The sequence below is a fragment of the Erythrolamprus reginae genome, chromosome 3, assembly GCF_031021105.1.
Source record: "Erythrolamprus reginae isolate rEryReg1 chromosome 3, rEryReg1.hap1, whole genome shotgun sequence".
Lineage (NCBI taxonomy): Eukaryota > Metazoa > Chordata > Lepidosauria > Squamata > Dipsadidae > Erythrolamprus > Erythrolamprus reginae.
In genome coordinates this window covers 32160951-32181077 of record NC_091952.1, presented here as the reverse complement: position 1 = coordinate 32181077, position 20127 = coordinate 32160951, and positions in this window count along the sequence as shown.

Genomic DNA, 20127 nt, shown 5'->3' with positions numbered 1-20127 from the left:
ATTCCCCCTTTGATCCCGGCCATCTTGGGCTTTTGGGGGCTGCCAGAGGAACCTTTTAGTGGCGCTTAAAGAGGCTTTGGCAGTCCAGAGTGAACAAAGCATTTTCCTTTCTCTGGGCACTTGGAGAGGGAATAAACCTCTGACAGTGTACAGAGAAAAGAAACATTCCCTTTCCTCTGTGCAGTCCCTCTTTTTTTTTAAGCCTTAAAGTTTTGGATTTTTAAAATTCCCCTCACCTCACCTTCTTCCTTCAGTCGTGACTGTCCTCCACCTCTTCTTCCTCTTCCTCCTCCCACCCAAATTCCGAGCTTTTATTTCTTTCCTAATGTGTTTGCACACATTATTTGCTTTTACCTTGATTCCTATGGGGAAAATTGCTTCTACTTACAAACTTTTCTACCTAAGAACCTGGTCACAGAACAAATTAAGTTCTTAAGTAGAGGTACCACTGCATGTTAGGTGTTCTCTTTTTGAGAATGAAATGAACAAATAGCTAAAATACTTTTGCAAAATCTCCTGAGAACACCTGGGTGCGTATGACACAAGGCACATATGGTCTCACACTACTAACACCCCCTTAAGGCCTCCCTAACTCAAAATACATATTTTCTTGGCACTAAAAGCTACTGTGGAAGAATCCAGGTTCAGGTAACTTGGTGAGGTGTAATAAGTCTAACTACAGTTTCCTATCATAACCTAAGTTGCCAGGTCTGTTCCTGAGACAGTACAGAGTGCTGACAACTTGCAGTACAAAATAAACCATGTTTTGAAGAGCAAAACTTGGTGGATGCCAAATTTGTAGCTTAAAGTTTATGATTAAAATCCCTTTTCTTTTTATCATTTCTAGGAAGAATAGGCTGATCATGGTGCACTACATGCTATTCCAGCTGGTCTTCATGTTTTTAAGGAACATTGTGGCCTAATGCAACTAAACTTAACCTAGGGATGAAAGATCAGATGTTCCTGGTCCCTTCAGCGCTGTGTTGAAACAAGCAATTCAGAAGCTTTTTCAGACTGTAGCAACATCTGATTGGTAATGATAAAACATATACACTTTAGGTTTAGATTAAATTTTCAAATAGCAACATTTATTGAATGGCGCTAAGACACAAAGGAGACAGAACAGATTGGTCTCCCCTCCTTTCACCCCCACTTCCACTCACTGTCATGGAAATTTGGAGTAACTTATTTTATTGAGCTTCCATCTATCTCATATATAAGACACATTCCATTTGTCTTTATTGAGTTTCCATATGTTCCATGGCAGAGGAATTCTCTTTTATACAACTAATATATTCATCTATTTTCATTAAAGAAAAGAATTTAGTAGATCCTTGGAACAAACTTCCAGCAGACGTGGTAGATAAATCCACAGTAACTGAATTTAAACATGCCTGGGATAAACATATATCCATCCTAAGATAAAATACAGAAAATAGTATAAGGGCAGACTAGATGGACCATGAGGTCTTTTTCTGCCGTCAGACTTCTATGTTTCTATGTTTCTAATTTAAAATAAATGAGATGGAGAAAATTGTCTTTTTGATCATCTTTAGGTTGAAGAGGTCAAGTCTGAGGAATACAGACATTAACCACAAACAAATAGACATGGAAACTTCCTCATACTAATCATTGAAGATAATCAAAGAGATCATAAAGCTTTTTCATACTACATCCATAATTGAACCACTATTCCTAGGCAATGCTTATGTAACATATACATTCTTTCATTTACTTAGCCTTTATTAATAACTAGCTTCGTGTGCTTTACAATTTAAGAAATATTAATTCTGAAAAATGACAGAACTAACTCCATTGTAAGCATGTTGCCTTCCCTTTAAAATAATTTCTATCACACTCTATGTATCAGTGATTTTCAACCTTGGCAACTTTAAGATGTGTGGATTACAACAATAACAACAACAACAACAGAGTTGGAAGGGACCTTGGAGGTCTTCTAGTCCAACCCCCTGCTTAGGCAGGAAACCCTACACTACTTCAGACAAATTGTTATCCAACATCTTCTTTAAAACTTATAGTGTTGGAATATGTACAACCTCTGGAGGCAACCTGTTCCATTGGTTAATTGTTCTAACTGTCAGGAATTTTTTCCTTAATTCTAAGGTACTTCTCTCCTTGTTTAGTTTCCACCCATTGCTTCTTGTTCTACACTCAGGTGCTTTGGAGAATAGGTTGACTCCCTCTTCTTTGTGAAAACCCCTGAGATATTGGAACACTGCTATCATGTCTCCCCTAGTCCTTTTCTATTAAACTAGACATACTCAGTTCCTGCAACCATTTTTCATATGTTTTAGCCTCCCGTCCCCTAATCATCTTTATTGCTCTTCTCTGCACTCTTTCTAGAGTCTCAACATCCTTTTTGCATCATGGCGACCAAAACTGAGTGCAGTATTCCAAGTGTAAATATATAAGTGGTCCTTGAATTATGACCACAATTAGGACTGGAATTTTGATTGCTAAGCAATGTGATCGTTAACCAAGCCAACATATGACCAAATCCAATTTTTCAATCCTTTTTACTTTTAGCAATACCCATGGTTGCTAAATGAATCACACTGTTGTTAAGCAAATATTGTTTCTCCAATTGACTATGCTTATTGGAAGCTGTCTGGGAAGTTTGTAAGTCATGATCGTGTGATTGCAAAATGCTGCAAATGTCATAAACGTGAGCCCATTGTGAAGGGTCTGAATTGCGACCATGTGACATTAGGGGGTCTACTCACTTTTTCTGATGCTGTTGTAACTTCAAACCATTATTAAACAAACAATTGTAAGTCAAGGAGTACTTGTATGCACATAAACACAACAAAATCAGGAGTGAATAAATATCAAGAAATGTTCTAACCTTAGAATATGTTGTTCCAAGTATATCCAGGACCAGGAGTGATCTGATGCTGATACAAATGGCTTATTCCAAGGATGGGTGACTTCTGGAACCAATTAAAGAATAACAGCTCATTTGGGGGTCAGAATATTCCAAAATTAAACTTTTGTGTACCCTTAATAAAATACTCCTGTGGGGCTTTTCTTTCATATTCTTTGTTATATTTCTAAATGTCTTATAACTGCATCACTTTTATGAACCCAAATAAGAGTACATATCCAGTGAAACATTTGTGAGCCTTCTCTTTAATTTGATAAAAGCCCTAATTATAGACAATTTAATGTGCAACAGGTGGAGAACATGCTTGCATAATTGGAGCTGGAGCACTAAAAGCAAACCAGGCAATTATTGTAATTGTATAATGCAAGGTATCAGATTGTTTCTTCCAACATTTTTTCTATTTATTACAGAAGTTCTTTGGGAAACTTAGAGTAGAGAAAATTGAACTGGATAAACAGACCTTAACTAAAGATTGTCTGTGGTTACAAACTCAGGTGGTTGGGACTATGACAAGCATGTTCAGGACTACTGACCTTGCTGCTGTCCGGATATACAGAGCTATGCAATAGGACTTGACAAGACATCAGAATTTACAGTGTGGCATTTTAGGAACCAGTGCAGAACAATAATAAAGACACGTTTGTAGAAAACAGCAGCAAACAGTTTTTACTCTTCGGTGCATTCAAAATATCTTTTGTCTTAGTCTTCTATTTACAGGAACAAACTATATGCAGTAAAGCTTACTTACATGTAGATACTAAACCAGAGGTCCCCAACCTTTTTAGCACCAGGGACCGGCTTTAAGTTAGACGAGTTTTCCACGGCCCGGTGGGGGGGGGCTTTGGTCATATGGGGGTGGGGTTATGGAGGGGTGGAGCTTAGTGACGCAGCCCTCCACACTTCTCCACAGGGCGGGGAGAATCAGGAGGCTCCTTTGGCGGCTGGGGGCTGCCTGGCTTTGTGATTTTGGCTGGGGGGGGAGTTAGGAAGGTCCTACTTCTCCCCCCCCCAGCCAAAAATTCAAAGCCTATCTGCTGGATACGGGCGATGAGTGGGACAGAGCGGCGCGGAAGCCTCTTGCAGCAGCTGCCACAGCCACCGGCTTCGGCGCCGTTCGTCCCGCCCATCGCCCGTATCCAGCAGAAGCTGCTGCCCGAGTGCTCTTGGCCGGCGGGATTTAAAGTGCTGGGGTGGGGGGTGTCCCAGCGGGAGGCGAAGCACTGGGGTGGGGGGGCTGTCAGGACACCCCCACCCCAGCACTTTGAATCCCGCCGGCCAAGAGCACTCGGGCAGCAGCTTCTGCTGGATACGGGCGATGGGCGGGACGAACGGCGCCGAAGCCGGTGGCTGTGGCAGCTGCTGCAAGAGGCTTCCGCGCCGCTCTGTCCCACTCATCGCCCGTATCCAGCAGATAGGCTTTGAATTTTTGGCTGGGGGGGGGGAGAAGTAGGACCTTCCTAACTCCCCCCCCAGCCAAAATCACAAAGCCAGGCAGCCCCCAGCCGCCAAAGGAGCCTCCTGATTCTCCCCGCCCTGTGGAGAAGTGTGGAGGGCTGCGTCACCGCCCGACGCCCCACCCCGTCCTGCATAATGTTCTCTGCCGGGAGGGCAGCGCCGCCGCGGACCGGCTGAAAACCCCCAACGGCCCGGTCCCGGTCCGCGGACCGGCGGTTGGGGACCTCTGTACTAAACCATTCCAGGTTTCTCCGTATCAACACTTGTCCAGTTAGCGAAGCAGTGGAAGTGATGTGCCGGTGCCTGGAGGCTGTTGGGGTCTGGATGGGTGTCAACAGACTCAGGCTGAACCCGGATAAGACGGAGTGGCTGTGGGTTCTGCCTCCCAAGGACAATTCCATCTGTCAGTCCATCACCCTGGGGGGAGAATCAGTGACCCCCTCAGAGAGGGTCCACAACTTGGGAGTCCTCCTCGATTCACAGCTCACATTAGAGAAACATCTTTCAGCTGAGGCGAGGGAGGCGTTTGCCCAGGTTTGCCTGGTGCACCAGTTGCAGCCCTATTTGGACTGGGAGTCACTGCTCACAGTCAATCATGCCCTCATCACTAAACTAACCAATGTCACTTGGCGGGACCCAGGGGAAGAGCCTTCTCTATGGCGGCCCCGGCCCTCTGGAACCAACTCCCCCCAGAGATTAGAATTGCCCCCACCCTCCTTGCCTTTTGTAAGCTGCTTAAAATCCACCTTTGCCGCCATGCATGGGGGAACTGAGATACTCTTTCCCCCTAGGCCTTTACAATTTTATGCATGGTATGTCTGTATGTATGTTTGGTTTTATAACAAGGGTTTTTAACTGTTTTAGTGTTGTTGTATTATTATTATATGCTGTTTTATTGCTGTTGTTAGCCGCCCCGAGTCTGTGGAGAGGGGCGGCATACAAATCCAATAAATAAATAAATGAATGAATGAATGAATGAATGAATGAATGAATAAACAAACAAACAAACAAACAAACAAACACTACAGCTCTAACTCAATAATTAACTCACTCTCAAAACTGCTCCAGTCAGCCAACTAACAATATTACTAACAGCTAACAGCTAACAGCTAACAATCATTGTAAGGTTGCTTTGCATTTTATAATGCTCTGGCCCAATCAGGTTACAGTTTACACCCTATGACTCAGCATTCATTACTGTTTAACATGCTTCTTTTACCTTATAGGGTAACATAATGGAATATCACCTAGGATTGAGCTAATCCTTGACAGCTGCTATTTTTTTCCCATCCATTCCTTGGTGTGCTTCAGAGGTGGGTTCCTACTGGTGTTCCCCGGTGCCCACCAATTGTGCAATTGGCGTAAGACGGCTCCAGTGCTATCTTTGCTGGTTCGTGCATGGTGCATCTTCTTTTCCTAAGTATCAGTGTGTTTTTTGCTCTCTGAGCACGCGCAGAAGGAAAACCATCCCTTTGCGCATGCGCGAAAGCAAAACAAACGTATGAGGGGACATGTACGAATGAGCATTGCAAGGGGCCACGTGCATGAAACATCGTGATGCACATGCAGTGCACCAGTAGGAAGGTAAGAGGAACCTGCCCCTGTTGTGCTTCCATTGAAAAATCCTGAATGTATCATGATGCTCATCTGTCTGTAACCCATACTACATCTCGGACATCAACACCCTTGAAAACGTCCAAAGATATTTCACCAGAAGAGCCCTTCATTCCTCCACTCGAAACAGAATACCCTACGAAAATAGACTAACAATCCTGGGTCTAGAAAGCTTAGAACTACGACGCCTAAAACACGATTTAAGTATTGCCCACAAGATCATATGCTGCAATGTCCTACCTGTCAATGACTACTTCAGCTTCAACTGCAACAACACAAGAGCACGCAACAGATTCAAACTTAATATTAACTGCTTCAAACTTGACTGTAAAAAATATGACTAACAATGGAGTTGTCGAAGCGTGGAACTCATTACCGGACTCAATAGTGTCAACCCCTAACCCCCAACATTTCTCCCTTAGACTATCCACGATTGGCCTCTCCAGGTTCCTAAGAGGTCAGTAAGGGGCGTATATAAGTGCACTAGTGTGCCTTTCATCCCCTGTCCAATTGTCTTTCTTTTATCTCATATATCATATATATTTTCTTCCTTTCATATATCTTCTCTTCTATTTTTATATATTTTCTTTATATATATTACTTCATGTCTATACTCTTCTATATGTATTATGTATTGGACAAAATAAATAAATAAAATAAATGATCAATCTATACTTTCCTTGTAAACAGAGGAAGTAGTACAACAGAACCCTAATTATCATTTGAGCAAAACTGAATGGTATATTAACTATTCTCACATATTTTTTGAAAAACCCTGTCATTCTTTTTTCTTTTCACTTCTTCAACTGTGCTGTCAACTCCGAGCAGCGTTTAAAGAATGTCTAAGGAGTCCCTGAAGGGATAAAACATTTCGTTTCAGAGAAACCTGGGGCAACTGGAAAATGAATTGCCTTCCCCCACAGTGAAACTGGATCTGTTTTTTGGGCTCACACGTGGTGACTTAATGAAAATATTTACCAAATTTATATTCACATCCCATTTTCCGCATAATATTTTTTCCTCTATCTTGATCTCATACAATGCACTCCTTTGTGAAGAGAACAAGGTCTTACTCTGAATTGAGTGGTGAGGATGGAATGTGAGTGAGTAGGCCAGTCTTCTTTCCTTCCTCTGTCCACCTCTTGGCTTAGTAACACAGAGACAAGCTAAACAGTCAGTTGGGTAAAAGGTTTGTTCAATAGGTGAAGAAGGCATGCAGATTTCTTCTGTGGGTTGGGGTCAGGCAGGACAAACGTGTCCAAGGCTTTTGAAAAACAATGTAAATTCAAATGAGCCTAATACAGGCACATAATTGATCTAGAACCGTGATAGCGAACCTGTGGTGGCACACAGAGGTGGCATGCAGGAGGGCCTTATGCCAGCTGATTTTCAACCTGCTTGCCCTCCATGAGTTCAAAGCAGTTTATATGTGGATCTCCCTTTATTTTACCCCCTTCTCTCCTATGAGTTAGATTATGCTGAGACAGAAAGGCGCAATGACTTTGGTAGAACGTAAATCAATGTTTGGCTGAGGTAGAACGTAAATCAATGTTTCCCATTAGTAATCCAATGCTTTAATCACTAAAGTACACTGTCTTTATTGGTTAAGGCATATAGTTCTATGAGGGTAAACTGATCTATACAAAGGATGCCACCATTGAGAAGGCACTGCTGCGGGGTCCATATAGAACTTTCTTGGAGACAGGATTCTTAGAAGAGCATTCTCTCGGATCTCACTTAATGGACAATTGCAGTTGGAATAAGTGGTCTTGGAGACAATCGGGATTGAATGAAGAGGTCAAACTATATCTTCAGGAAAAAAACCCAGAATTGTAGGCAGGGTAACAAGCTTATTGACAGAAGACTAGAATGAATGGTGGGTGGGCAGACAATACTGACACTGGAATCATTATTACAAATGCATGGTTGGGAAACATTTTGTCACTGATGAAAATCCAGTGGCTACAAGTGCAGGAATGCCTTTGCAGCCAATGACTTCACATTAAGTTATTCCTCTCATGAATTTATCATAGCTGAGACAGGAAGCAAGCAGGGAACTAACCAGGTTTTTTTTTAAAAAAACCACTCAGCTTCCATTTATCCAGATCACATTTATCAGGGTGCATTTGCCTAGGAGGCAAGAGGTAATGGGTGGCAGGAAGGGCAGATAAACAGGCATCAGCAAGGTCTTCCATTGTCTGTTTGCATCTTTTTCTACCCTCAGTTGCTTTGGAGAATAGTTTGACTCCCTCTTCTTTGTGGGAACCCCGTGTTGTGGTTAGCTCTGGCCGAGCTCCTGCCCCAAGGACTGTGAATGTGGGGGAGACATCCACATGCTGCAGGCCTGTTTTGCCCCCGGTGGAATTTGATGATGAAGGCTTCTCTGACCAAGAAGACATGAGTGACAGGGAGGAGGAGAGTGGGGCAGACAGCTCAGAAGGAGATCAATTATCTAGCTCCTCCTTGGATTCAGAACAAGAGTTAATGATACAGCCACTCATGCGGAGAGCCATGCATAGGCAACAACAACTGAGAGATTATTATCAAAGAAAATGAGGCCACCTGTGGTTGGGTGGGGCTGTGGTAATTAGTGAGGCTGCTATAAATAGCAGCCTGTGGGTTTGGCCATTGTGGAGGATTATCTGATCGTTGTGTTTCGTGACTGCTTTACTGACTTGGACCTTTTGTGTGCTGATTTTCCCCCGCTTTGAAACTAAACCAGAGCAAAGTGTGTTTCACTTTGTGAAAGAAGGACTGTGAATTGCCTCACAGCTGCAAACTAAATATCACAGAACTGATAAGGGACTTGTACAAATGACCAGTTTGTTTGGAGATGAGTGCTCTTTGCTATACCAAAAGAGGGCTTAGTTTAAGTGACTTTTCATTATAAAGAACATTGTTTTGAATTTTCAAACGTGTATGTGTCTGAAATTTGTACCTGTGAATTTTTGGGAGAAGTCTACCAGAGAGCCCGACAGAACAGAGGGTAGATTGATCTATAAGAAGGATGCTACCATTGAGAAGGCACTGCTGGCGGGGTCCATATAGAACTTTCTTGGAGATAGGAGTTTTAGAAGAGCATTCTCTCGGATCTCACTTAATGGACAATTGCAGTTGGAATAAGTGGTCTTGGAGACAATTGGGATTGAATGAAGAGGCCAAACTATATCTTCAGGCAAAAAAACCAGAATTGTAGGCAGGGTAACAAGCTTATTGACAGAAGACTAGAATGAATGGCGGGTGGGCAGACAATAATGACACTGGAATCATTATTACAAATGCATGGTTGTGAAACATTTTATCACTGATGAAAATCCAGTGGCTACAAGTGCAGGAATGCCTTTGCAGCCAATGACCTCACATTAAGTTATTCCTCTCATGAATTTATCATAGCTAAGACAGGAAGCAAGCAGGGAACTAACCAGGTTTTTTTTTTTTTTTTAAAAAAACCCACTCAGCTTCCATTTATTCAGATCACATTTATCAGGGTGCATTTGCCTAGGAGGCAAGAGGGAAATGCCCGACCGGTGGCTTAAACCGCTGGCCGAAATTGCCCCCGGAGCAGGGCGACGCTGATGTCGGCTCCACGGAGCCCCAAACTAGCTGTTTCTAATTCAATGGTGATAATATTTCTTTAACTGCTCCTTTCTTTGCTCTGAACGTCTCTGTCGCATGTCAATGACAGCTTGTGCATCATCCCCTAATGATTCCAAGCTACTGGCTGGGGAGAGCCGCCCCCCCCCCCCCGGGGCTCTCATGCTGTTCATCCTCATCCCATTCCTGGCTGTCCCCTCCCCCATCCCACTGCTCAGCCCCCTCCTCTTCGCTGTCCTCCTCCTCCGGGCATGGAGCCAGCAGAGACACAGCTGGTCCCTGAGCAGCCTCAGGCTGAACCACAACACTCCGCTTCTGGGGCAATGGGTGGCAGGAAGGGTAGATAAACAGGCACCACCAAGGTCTTCCACTCTCTGTTTGCATCTTGTTCTATCCTCAGGTGTTTTGAAGAATAGTTCGACTCCCTCTTCTTTGTGGCAACCCCGGAGATATTGGAACACTGCTATCATGCTTCCCCTAGTCCTTCTTTTCATCATACTAAACATACCAAGTTCCTCCAACTGTTCTTCATATCAGAGCCAATAGCTGCATCTGCATTGCTTTCAACTGAATTTGCCATGTGGGTGAGATGTAGGGACCAGGAATCCAATGCCTTTCCCCCCTATGATATCTCACAATAGAAGAAATAGCCGAAGAATGTCTCTCTTCCCTACCCCTCCCTCTTTAGAGAAAGTATATCAAAACGACAGGCAGATTTCTTTTGACACCTTAGAGTAGAAGCATTCTTGCATATATACAAGGAACCTGCTTTTTTGTACTGTGCTATTTTTAAGCACTGACTTCTTGAAAAGAGCTTTGTGAAACAGTAAGAGAAAGTTATAAAATGTTTGTCTCAACTGCAAGGATGCCACAGTCGGTTCATTACGAATTCACCCAAATTCTCTTCCAAAAATATTTTGAAAGCAAATTCTCATTTATCAGCTGAAGGAAAACTGGTGGCAATAGAAGTAAGATACATTTACTGTGTGGCACTATTTTTAACCTTCCTCACTTTGTAGAGCAAAGGTTTATAGAATGCATTAATTTAACATATTAGAGAAACATGAAACTTACTCTACGATGCCTTAGCAAGTTTTATGAACCCAAGCAAAGATTCAGAGAGAAGATCTCTGGGTTGACTTATCACTCAGTTTATAAACTACATTATTCGCAAAAGATTCAGGGCATGATGTATTTCCAAGGGTATGCATAATTTGGATCTCTATGGAGAATTAGCATGAGGCCAATCTGGAAAGGAAAATATTAAGCAATGTTGTATATGCTGTTCTGCTGAAATACAGCTCCATACCGGTGATTTTTCATTAAAACCATAACACTTCTTGGCTCATGCAATGTACTGAATCTCCATGAGACATATAGGGTAAAATGAATTTTTAAGTACGATTATTATTTCTTTTATACATTAAACATGAAGCTCAGTCAACATTTAAAGATGTGTCATAAATACCATTGACTGGTGCTAATGGTTGATACGGGTTGCTGCCAGCATTCTAGGTATCAACCAAGTATCTTCTTAAAGTATATGATGTTATCAGTAGCACAGTTTTTTTGCAGATCTGTTAGTGTTATTGCAGAAAACTGCAATTTTTTGATGTGTTTTATAAAATTCTTGGACATGATACCAAATGCCCCAATGATCATGGGTATCATGGTTACATGTTTCGTCCATAGCCTTGTAATTGTAATGGCCAGATAGCAATATTTTGTTATTTTTTTTCACAAGTGAGTTCTTTTTCTTCAACTCTCCTTAACTAAATAAATAACTAAATAACTGAATAACTGAATAACTGAATAACTGAATAACTGAATAACTGAATAACTGAATAACTGAATAACTGAATAACTGAATAACTGAATGAATGAATGAATGAATAACTGAATGAATGAATGAATGAATGAATAAACAAACAAACAAACAAACAAACACATGCACACACACACACACACAAATAAATAAATAAATGAATAAATAAATAAATACAACAACATCATCAACAACAACAGCAGAAACTATTATTGCCATTAATTTTTGTCACATTTACTTTCCTACCTTCCCCCTGGAAGAAAAGGGAAGAAACTTATTTGATACTTACCATTGTCTGTACTTAAAAACCATGTGTATATCAGTGGAGCTAAATGCTTTGGGTTCTATTTTAAGATTAAATGTGTGGAAACAAACAATATCAATTGCTGTTATATTTGCTTATCCTCCCAAATCTGACCCTTGGAACAAACACTTTGGGGTCATTCTTTATCAAGTGGACCAGCTATCCACTTGACTGATTTTTGCAGCCTTATTTGAAAAGAAACCATCTCAAAAACAACATATATGTAGGAAAAAAATGTGCTCTTTCTAATGAAATAAAAATGAAGATGATTGAAGGTGACAAAACAGAGAGCTCTGTTTCCCCACCTTCAATCATATTCATTGCAGAGAGCATATTTTTTTCTATTGCTCTCTGCTTTCTCATTTTCAATCATCTTCATTTTAATTTTGTTAGAAAGAGCACATTTTTTCCTATCGTATATGTTGTTTTTGTGATGGTTTCATTTCAAATAAGGCTTCAATTTTACCTGGTCCACTTGACAAAGAAGGACCCTTTGGAAAACCAGCATATTTATTCAAAAACGGAACAGGATCATCTGAATTCTGCCAGATATCAATGGGAACCGAGAGGAGTTCAAATCTTGTTGAGGAAACTCAACAGCTGCAATGACCCCTGTGAATTAAAACAAATGATCAAGACAAAATAAGCAATCTCACATGATGATCACTCTTCTGAAACCAACAGACAGCAGCCAATATGTTTCCTCTGTTAGTGAAAGCATATGCTGCAGAAATCTGCTTAAGAAGGGTTAGAAAGATGCTTTGGATGACAATGTTAATAATCCCCAATCATTAGCTGGAGTGACGGGATTTTTGGTCCAAAACAGATCAGATAAACCACTTTGCTGCTCCGTGTAATAAATATTACAGTAGATTAGCCATATTTTAAAAAAGATAAGGCTTCTGTATTATTAGTTGCTATAATTTTAGTTGCCTATTAGAGATACCAAAACCCCATTGACTGAATTATTCAGGACTTTCGGAATAACAGAGAGCCAGGGTTGCTTTTATATGCCACTTAATAAACATGATTTTTTTTCTCATTTAGTCACATTTTAATCATTGCTAAAAGAATGCTGAGTAATATAGCATCACAGTAAGAAGCAATAACCTCAATAGATGCTTCAACTCTATTGTTGCACCTGTGAGTTGCTAACCTTTGAACATATTGAGAGAACCATACTGATTACAGTTTGACTTACTTCTAAATAAATGAAGATAGAAACATAGAAACATAGAAGACTGACGGCAGAAAAAGACCTCATGGTCCATCTAGTCTGCCCTTATACTATTTCCTGTATTTTATCTTAGGATGGATATATGTTTATCCAGGCATGTTTAAATTCAATTACTGTGGGTATACCAACCAGGTCTGCTGGAAGTTTGTTCCAAGCATATTTTCTCACGTGGCTTCTGATCTTTCCCCCAACTAACCTCAGATTGTGCCCCCTTGCTCTTGTGTTCACTTTCCTATTAAAAATACTTCCCTCCTGAATCTTATTTAACCCTTTAACATATTTAAATGTTTTGATCATGTCCCCCCATTTCCCTTCTGTCCTCCAGACTATACAGATTGAGTTCATTAAGTCTTTCTTGATAAGTTTTATGCTTAAAACCTTCCACCATCAACAGGTCTTTGGACCCGATCAATTATTCTTCTTTTGTCTTTTTTTATTAACTGTATTTCATATTTGAGTAAGTAAATAAATAAAATTTAAAGTGATGAAGTTCATTGCGTAAAGTGAAAAGAACCGTACTATAACAAATTGAAGTTAGCAGTACATCTAGGGAGATAGGAAAAGGACTAAGCGGCATGCCAAAGAAGGATTCAGTTCGATCCAAAATTGATTTCAAGGTGAATTTACCTTTTTTTGTAGTTGCAAGAGATTGTTAATAGGATATAAAGAGATTTTCAGCCTGTATGATGAACATTGGTAGGTTTTAACCAGTTGCTGCTTAGCCAAAGAAAGGACTGCATTTAACTTTGACAGTAATTTTGGAAAGACTTTATCTTTTGGATAAAGAATCAGGACACATAAATTGCAACCATCTTTTTTTTTTAGGTAAGCAAAAAAATTGAAATTGAACCCAATTCATTTAAAGGCCTTATAAAATCTGACAACCCTAATATTTTATTTTGAAAGAGAGTCTATTGTTTGACTGGAAGATAGGATCTCTTCTACAACTGGGAGTTTTAATTTCAGCAGAGCTATTCTGTATTTGGCAAGTCCCATTAGTTGATTCGGTGTCTGAATAAATGTGGCTAAGACAAACAAGATTCATGGGCTTCCCAGATTTAGAGACACATTGCTAAGTTTGCTGAGCATTTTCACTAAACAAATTCTGCTATAATACCTTTCTGTCTCTATCACTTTTCCCACTATTAAAAGTGCTCTTAATTACCCCCAAATAAACCTCTCTTTAAAATTCTGTTGCAAGTTTACTAAAATATATCTGAAGTTTTCAAAATAAAATTTCTGTTGTTGAAATTGCGAACATTGAAGTTTAATAATAGTAAAGGTGGAATCCGTAGTTCTTACAAAACCTGAAACAATAAGCTAGTGGGGACATTAAGCTTTTAATGAAAGTATAAGTAAACTTTAGTCATTCTGTGATATTATAAACATCTGTACATACTGGTAGAAGAACTGGGGGTCATTCAAAGGACACCCCGTTTATCTATAAAGTAATTGTGGAAAAGATCAGGAAGGAAGGAATCTGCACTAAAAGTATTTCTGGATGCAAATTTAATCTGTTATTCTAAATATCTAACTGTGCTGAGCTTAACCTTTTAAACCTGCGCGATCCAAATTTGCTTTAAAAAGTCTGTGTGAATTCCACAGAAATGTCTAGGAGAAAGTGAACTTTATATCATTTTAGGATACATTTTAACGACAACTTTCTTGATAGTGTTGTTATACTGTCATTCTTTTCTCTGCTATACTAATTATCCAGTTGTTCAGCAAAGTTATAATCTGGTTGAATTTGTTACTGGTTGAAGAATAGCATCAAAGCAAGATAGCAACCTATTCAGCTTTTAAAAAGGCCAGGATAGAAAATTTGAGCCAAAAAATTAAGTGAAGACAAAATAATGATCAGGGTTCATCTTATTTTTCCCCAACAGTGAATTCATTTGCTAGGATATATTGCCAGTGTGTTAAAACAATTAGCAATTGAATGACATTAAATAGTGAGGTTGAAATGAAAAGAGTTTAGAGAGAAGCAACCCTAGTATAAATTGATGAACAATTTTTCCATAAGAACACTTTGAGATGTGTTAAAAGGACCAGAATTGCTCTATTGTGAAAGTTTTCAAAAGACAGAAAAGAAAAGAAAGAATATAAATATAATATAAATTTGAATATGCAGTATTTTATTTTATTTTTTATTTTATTTATTCTATTTTTATGACGCCCTTCTCCTTAGTATTTCTTATTTACAGTGCTATCTATCTGAAATAATCAAAATGTGAGTAGAGGCTAAAGAGAAATAACTATAAGAAAATAGACACTGAATACAACAAACAAACAAAAATATAAAATTTTCTTTAAAAAATTTAGAAACTTAGCAGGTGGGTTGCTAAGGTGGAACGCTGAGATGTGCTCGCCTGCATGGCTCTGAGTGCTAGTGGACTCCAGCACAATTCTGCTACTGCACCTGGACAGGTAGCAAAATTGCATGCAGAGATGCAGCTGGATGCGCGGAAGCAAAAAACTGCACTGAAACATGGGCGCCTCTGCGTCTCCATGCACAATTTTGCTACCTGCATAGGTACAATAGCATAATTGTGCTGGAGTCCGCTCGAACTCAGAGCCAAGGAGGCGAGCTCCACCTTAGCAGCCCACCCCTGCTTTAGGGACTGGGGGACCTTTTCAAGGGACAATTCTGGAACTAGTAGAGCACCACAATGAACAAAGAGCAACCTTATCTAGCTTGAGTTCATCTTCAGCATGCATGCATGCATGCATGCATGCATGCATTTGTTTGTTTGTTTGTTGATTTATATGCTGCCTCTCTCCAATGGTTTGCCCCACACACCAAGTCAAGAGATTTAAAAAGTACCTTCAGTTGTGCCTATTGTTGAAAGCTGAATAAAACCGAGTATACTGAAAGTTTGCATTTTAAACCATCAGATGACCATTTCCACTAATTCAGTAAAGGAGGCAACTGGTACCCTAGATGTAACTATGCAAGAGTGCTATTGTTGTGTCCTAATAATCCAATGACAGCTAAGCATCAAAAAGCACTCTTGGACTGCAAGTCTGGTCTTTAAGGTAGTTTACAGCTCTATCAAAACTACATTTAATCTCTGTCCTTAAATCCATTTTTCTATTTGCCAGCAACTCCCCATCATTATCTAAATTTAATTTCAGTTATTCTCCCTCATCTAGCCCCTTACCAAAACTAAACAATAAATAATAGTCCGCTCGATGGTAAGCTCAGGGGGGCAAGGGAAGCCGGGGGGTGAGCCAGCCCTGATAAAGGGTGTACTCCCTGCCCCCGGCCTCCCAGAATGCCTGAGCGGCTACCGCGGGAAATGCCCCCTGCTAATAGGCGGTACCAAGTTGGTTCCCGCCATCAGCAACTGTCGACCTGGCGTTAAATCACCCAGCCTCTCATTTCTTAGAACTAGATGGTAAAGAACAACAGAGCTGGGTTTTATTGGTTGATTGAGTGTACCCAGTCTAAACTTATCAACTGTGACTGACTTTCCACCCCTAATTTATATGATAGTTTATTCCGCCTCAATATTTTCCTCACAATCCCTTTGTTTTGAGAGAATTCTGGGTGGTTAGCTTATTTGGCATGTATTTTGTAAACTGGTATGGCATCTTAGATTACATGCAGCTGTTTTTTCTGGCCATACACTGCAGTAGACAATAGACAAACTGTTAACTTAAGGAGGCTTGCCCACTATGACTGAGCTCTGGGAAGAAGTGCTGATAACTTTCTATAAAGTCCCAGCATTTTTAGAAAATTCCTGTTGCGAATGAACATACCTTTATAGTTAAATCTCCTGCTCCCATAAGAGCAAAAAAAACTTAGAGAAACGAGGGATCTGGAACTGTTTAGAGGGGATACACAACAAAATACCTGCCCCCTCTAATGACCCAAATATTTGGCCAATGATGAATAAATGTTCTAATTTTGTCTCGTGTGGCTACAGTTTTATAAAAAAATTCCAATACTGTTATTACTCATAAAATGTCCTTCTGTACGTAAGGGCCTCCCTGAAGATTTCTGTTTTGGAACCTTATCTCCCATCTCTCTCTCACACACACACATATGTATACACATACAAAGACAAACACCTCCTTTCACATTAACTGTTTCTAAGCATGTAAACTATTTTGGTTTTGAATAAATAAACAGTTGGGCCTCCTTCAAACTACCCTTGTGACTGCTATAGGCTTTTGCTAGACTGAAATGTTTTGAGTAAGCAGTTACTTTAAAATGTTCTTCCACCCATTAGTTAGATGGGATTTAATCAGAGATCTGTAATCTAAGCATCTGAAATATATTCTTCAGCTATACAATATATCCTTGTATTGCTTTTATTATTTATGTTTCTCATAGCCCCAATCTCTCTCTCTCTCTCTCTCTCTCCACACACACACTTTTTTGGGATGTTTTCCTTCCAGATGCAGAAAAAGAGCCAGAACAAACTATTAAGTCTCCATTTCTGCCACGTAAAAGGGGACCAGTGAAAAGGAGGCAATTATAGTCTTTGTTAGCTGTGTCATTTGAACATTTTGAACCAAGTGTTAGATGAGGGAAATATCCCACAAATGCACTTAAACCATATCTGAGTGTAAACAACTTTCTAAAAAGAAAAATCAATTTAGCATTGAAACTTAGAAATGAACATGCAGTTAAATCAGTTAGCATTTGCAAATAAACAATACCAAACAATGGCAGTGAGGAAAACATGTTACTTTAACTATTGGCAAACTATACAGAGACTTTATAAAATCTATAACATGTAGCCCTTTTGTTCATTAAGAAATAATTAGGTGTTTTGAGTTGAGTTTGAATATTGGTGAATGTATTAACAAATGCTCACCACCTTGACTTATCCTTAGTAATAATATAAAACACTTTCAGTGATCAGTAATCGGCTTAATGTAATCTATTCATCTGATCACTTGTCATCCCCTTATTATAATTCCCTCTATCTTGACATGCACAATTGCCTTTCATAGTAAAACATTCATTCACATCACTCTCATAGGTTCAAAAAACATTTTGTTAAGTCGATCTATGATTCTTAGAGAATTCAACTTTTCTTAAATATTGTCATTTTCTTCCCATTCATATCTCTAAATTCTGCTTGCTTTCATTTTTCAACCCATATTAATTTTTTTTCTTGCTTCCAGTTCCTCCTTACCACTTTGGAAAGTTCTCTTAACTCCCAGTGAGTTCAACATACTTTTGTTTCCTCCCTGTGGTTCTCTCTATCAGTTTCCCAACTTAGTAACTTTATAAAATCATAGACTTGCCAATTAATCAACCTTCTTTTCTCTTTTCACTTCTGGATATATTTAATCATCAGATTTCTGAACAGCTGAAGTCATCTTTTGGGAAGTCCTCCTTTCACACAGATCTTTTCACACAAACGTACCATTGTGGTGCGTCTCCTCCGAGGAGCAACATTTCCATACTTTCCAACAAATATCACTTTTTTCCTTCTTCCAAATGTACCTTTAAAAACCCTCCTAATGGCACCATGTCTTTCGGCTTTCTCAGCTCCACCTCTCACGAAAAGTTTCAAAGGCAGTTTAGGGCCTTTGTGAAAGACTTGAGGTCCTATGACTGATGACCTTGATGTGTCTTGTCCCAATTGCATACACTAAATATATGAGTGCTTAATTTCAAAACAATAAATTAGTCTTTATTTAGCCCAGGGATAACTGGGTGGTTTTTCCTGCAGAGCTCACAGTAACCATCTCAAAACTCATAATTCTTCATTTTCTCTCTTTTTTTCTTTGGACATAAATTACTCTTAATATTTAATCTGTTTATGCCCTGTGTTTGTGCCGGCCTGACTCTATACTTGTTTTAAAATTTCCTATTTTGGACTGACATGTTTTTGGCAGCAGCTTGCAAGGTATTCAGTCTGGCAGGCACCACATGATCCCATTCTCTTCCGTGAAAGAAATGTTGAAATGTTTTCCTTTATTGATTTTACAATATTCTGCACTGATATCTGAGATGCAGGTGCATTAGAATCAACTTTGGAAAGAAGTGTAATTCTCTGATCAAATATCCAAAAAAAAAAAAAAAGTGGGGAAACTTTCATTTCCCAAATGTTGTATATACCGGTATATGTTTTTATGTATGTTTTTTCTTTTGTCTTGTATGTCACATTTGTAAAATAAATAAATAAATTTTTAAAAAAGAATAAACTTTGGAACGATTCAATACTAAACTAATATTTTGATGTTTTCTTTCCTCTAGAAGACTCTTCATTTATATATTCTCAATCATTTCATTTAAAACACTGTAACATGGTTTTTTCCCCCCTTTCTGACTTGCTGAACTTGATCCATAGTTTTGTAGTGGTGGAACTGATGGCTGTTACTGTGACCTAATAAAAGTTCTAGACTGACTTTCTGCTCCACTAAATATGGCTGATTTACAATCACTAAGATGGAGGCATTTTGATTGCTTCCAGAAATACTATCCACCATCTTTATTCCTTAAGGAAGACCTCATAACTCATGGAATCTCTGCAGTTCCTGGCAATGTGTATCTATGTATTATATACATACCATACAAGGCTGATGACCATATCAAATAATTCTTTACATTCATCCAGCCAATATAAACAAGTGACCGACTTAGCTAAAGTGCACTGCGTAAACCTGGATAAGTGGACTTGCATGGTCTACTTATTAGTTTTTAAAAAACCCATCCTGGTTATTATTGTTCCATTTCTCCTTTCAAAAGAACTTTGCAATATGTTTAAATGAAAACCAGATACACTCAGGAAGAATTTGAAATATGAGGTTGAGTATAAGCAGCAGCAAAGAGATTCCAGATTAATAGGAAAGAGTGGAGTGACTGCAGGGCTATGTAATAAATGAAGGACAGAAATGAGTTATGCTATGGAATATCATTTGGATTGAATATTCTGCGGATAGACTTGCGTCTAAGGAAAAAGGTCAAGTAACTGGAGAGAGAGAAAGAGAAGAAAATAGTTCATCATAAGAATGCCTCCCAAAAGCATCTTAGAAATGAATTGTCTTGTGAATGGCTGTTTGGTTAATAGCTTCTCAGAAAAGAAACAGGCATAAAACAATAATATTATGAGATGCGGTACATTCCAAACTAAGTTAATTTAACTTGTTTCCCAGTGATATCAACGAAACAAGCCATTGCTAATCTGGCACAATGGTTTAAACGAGAATTAAGGACTGTACAGCTAGAG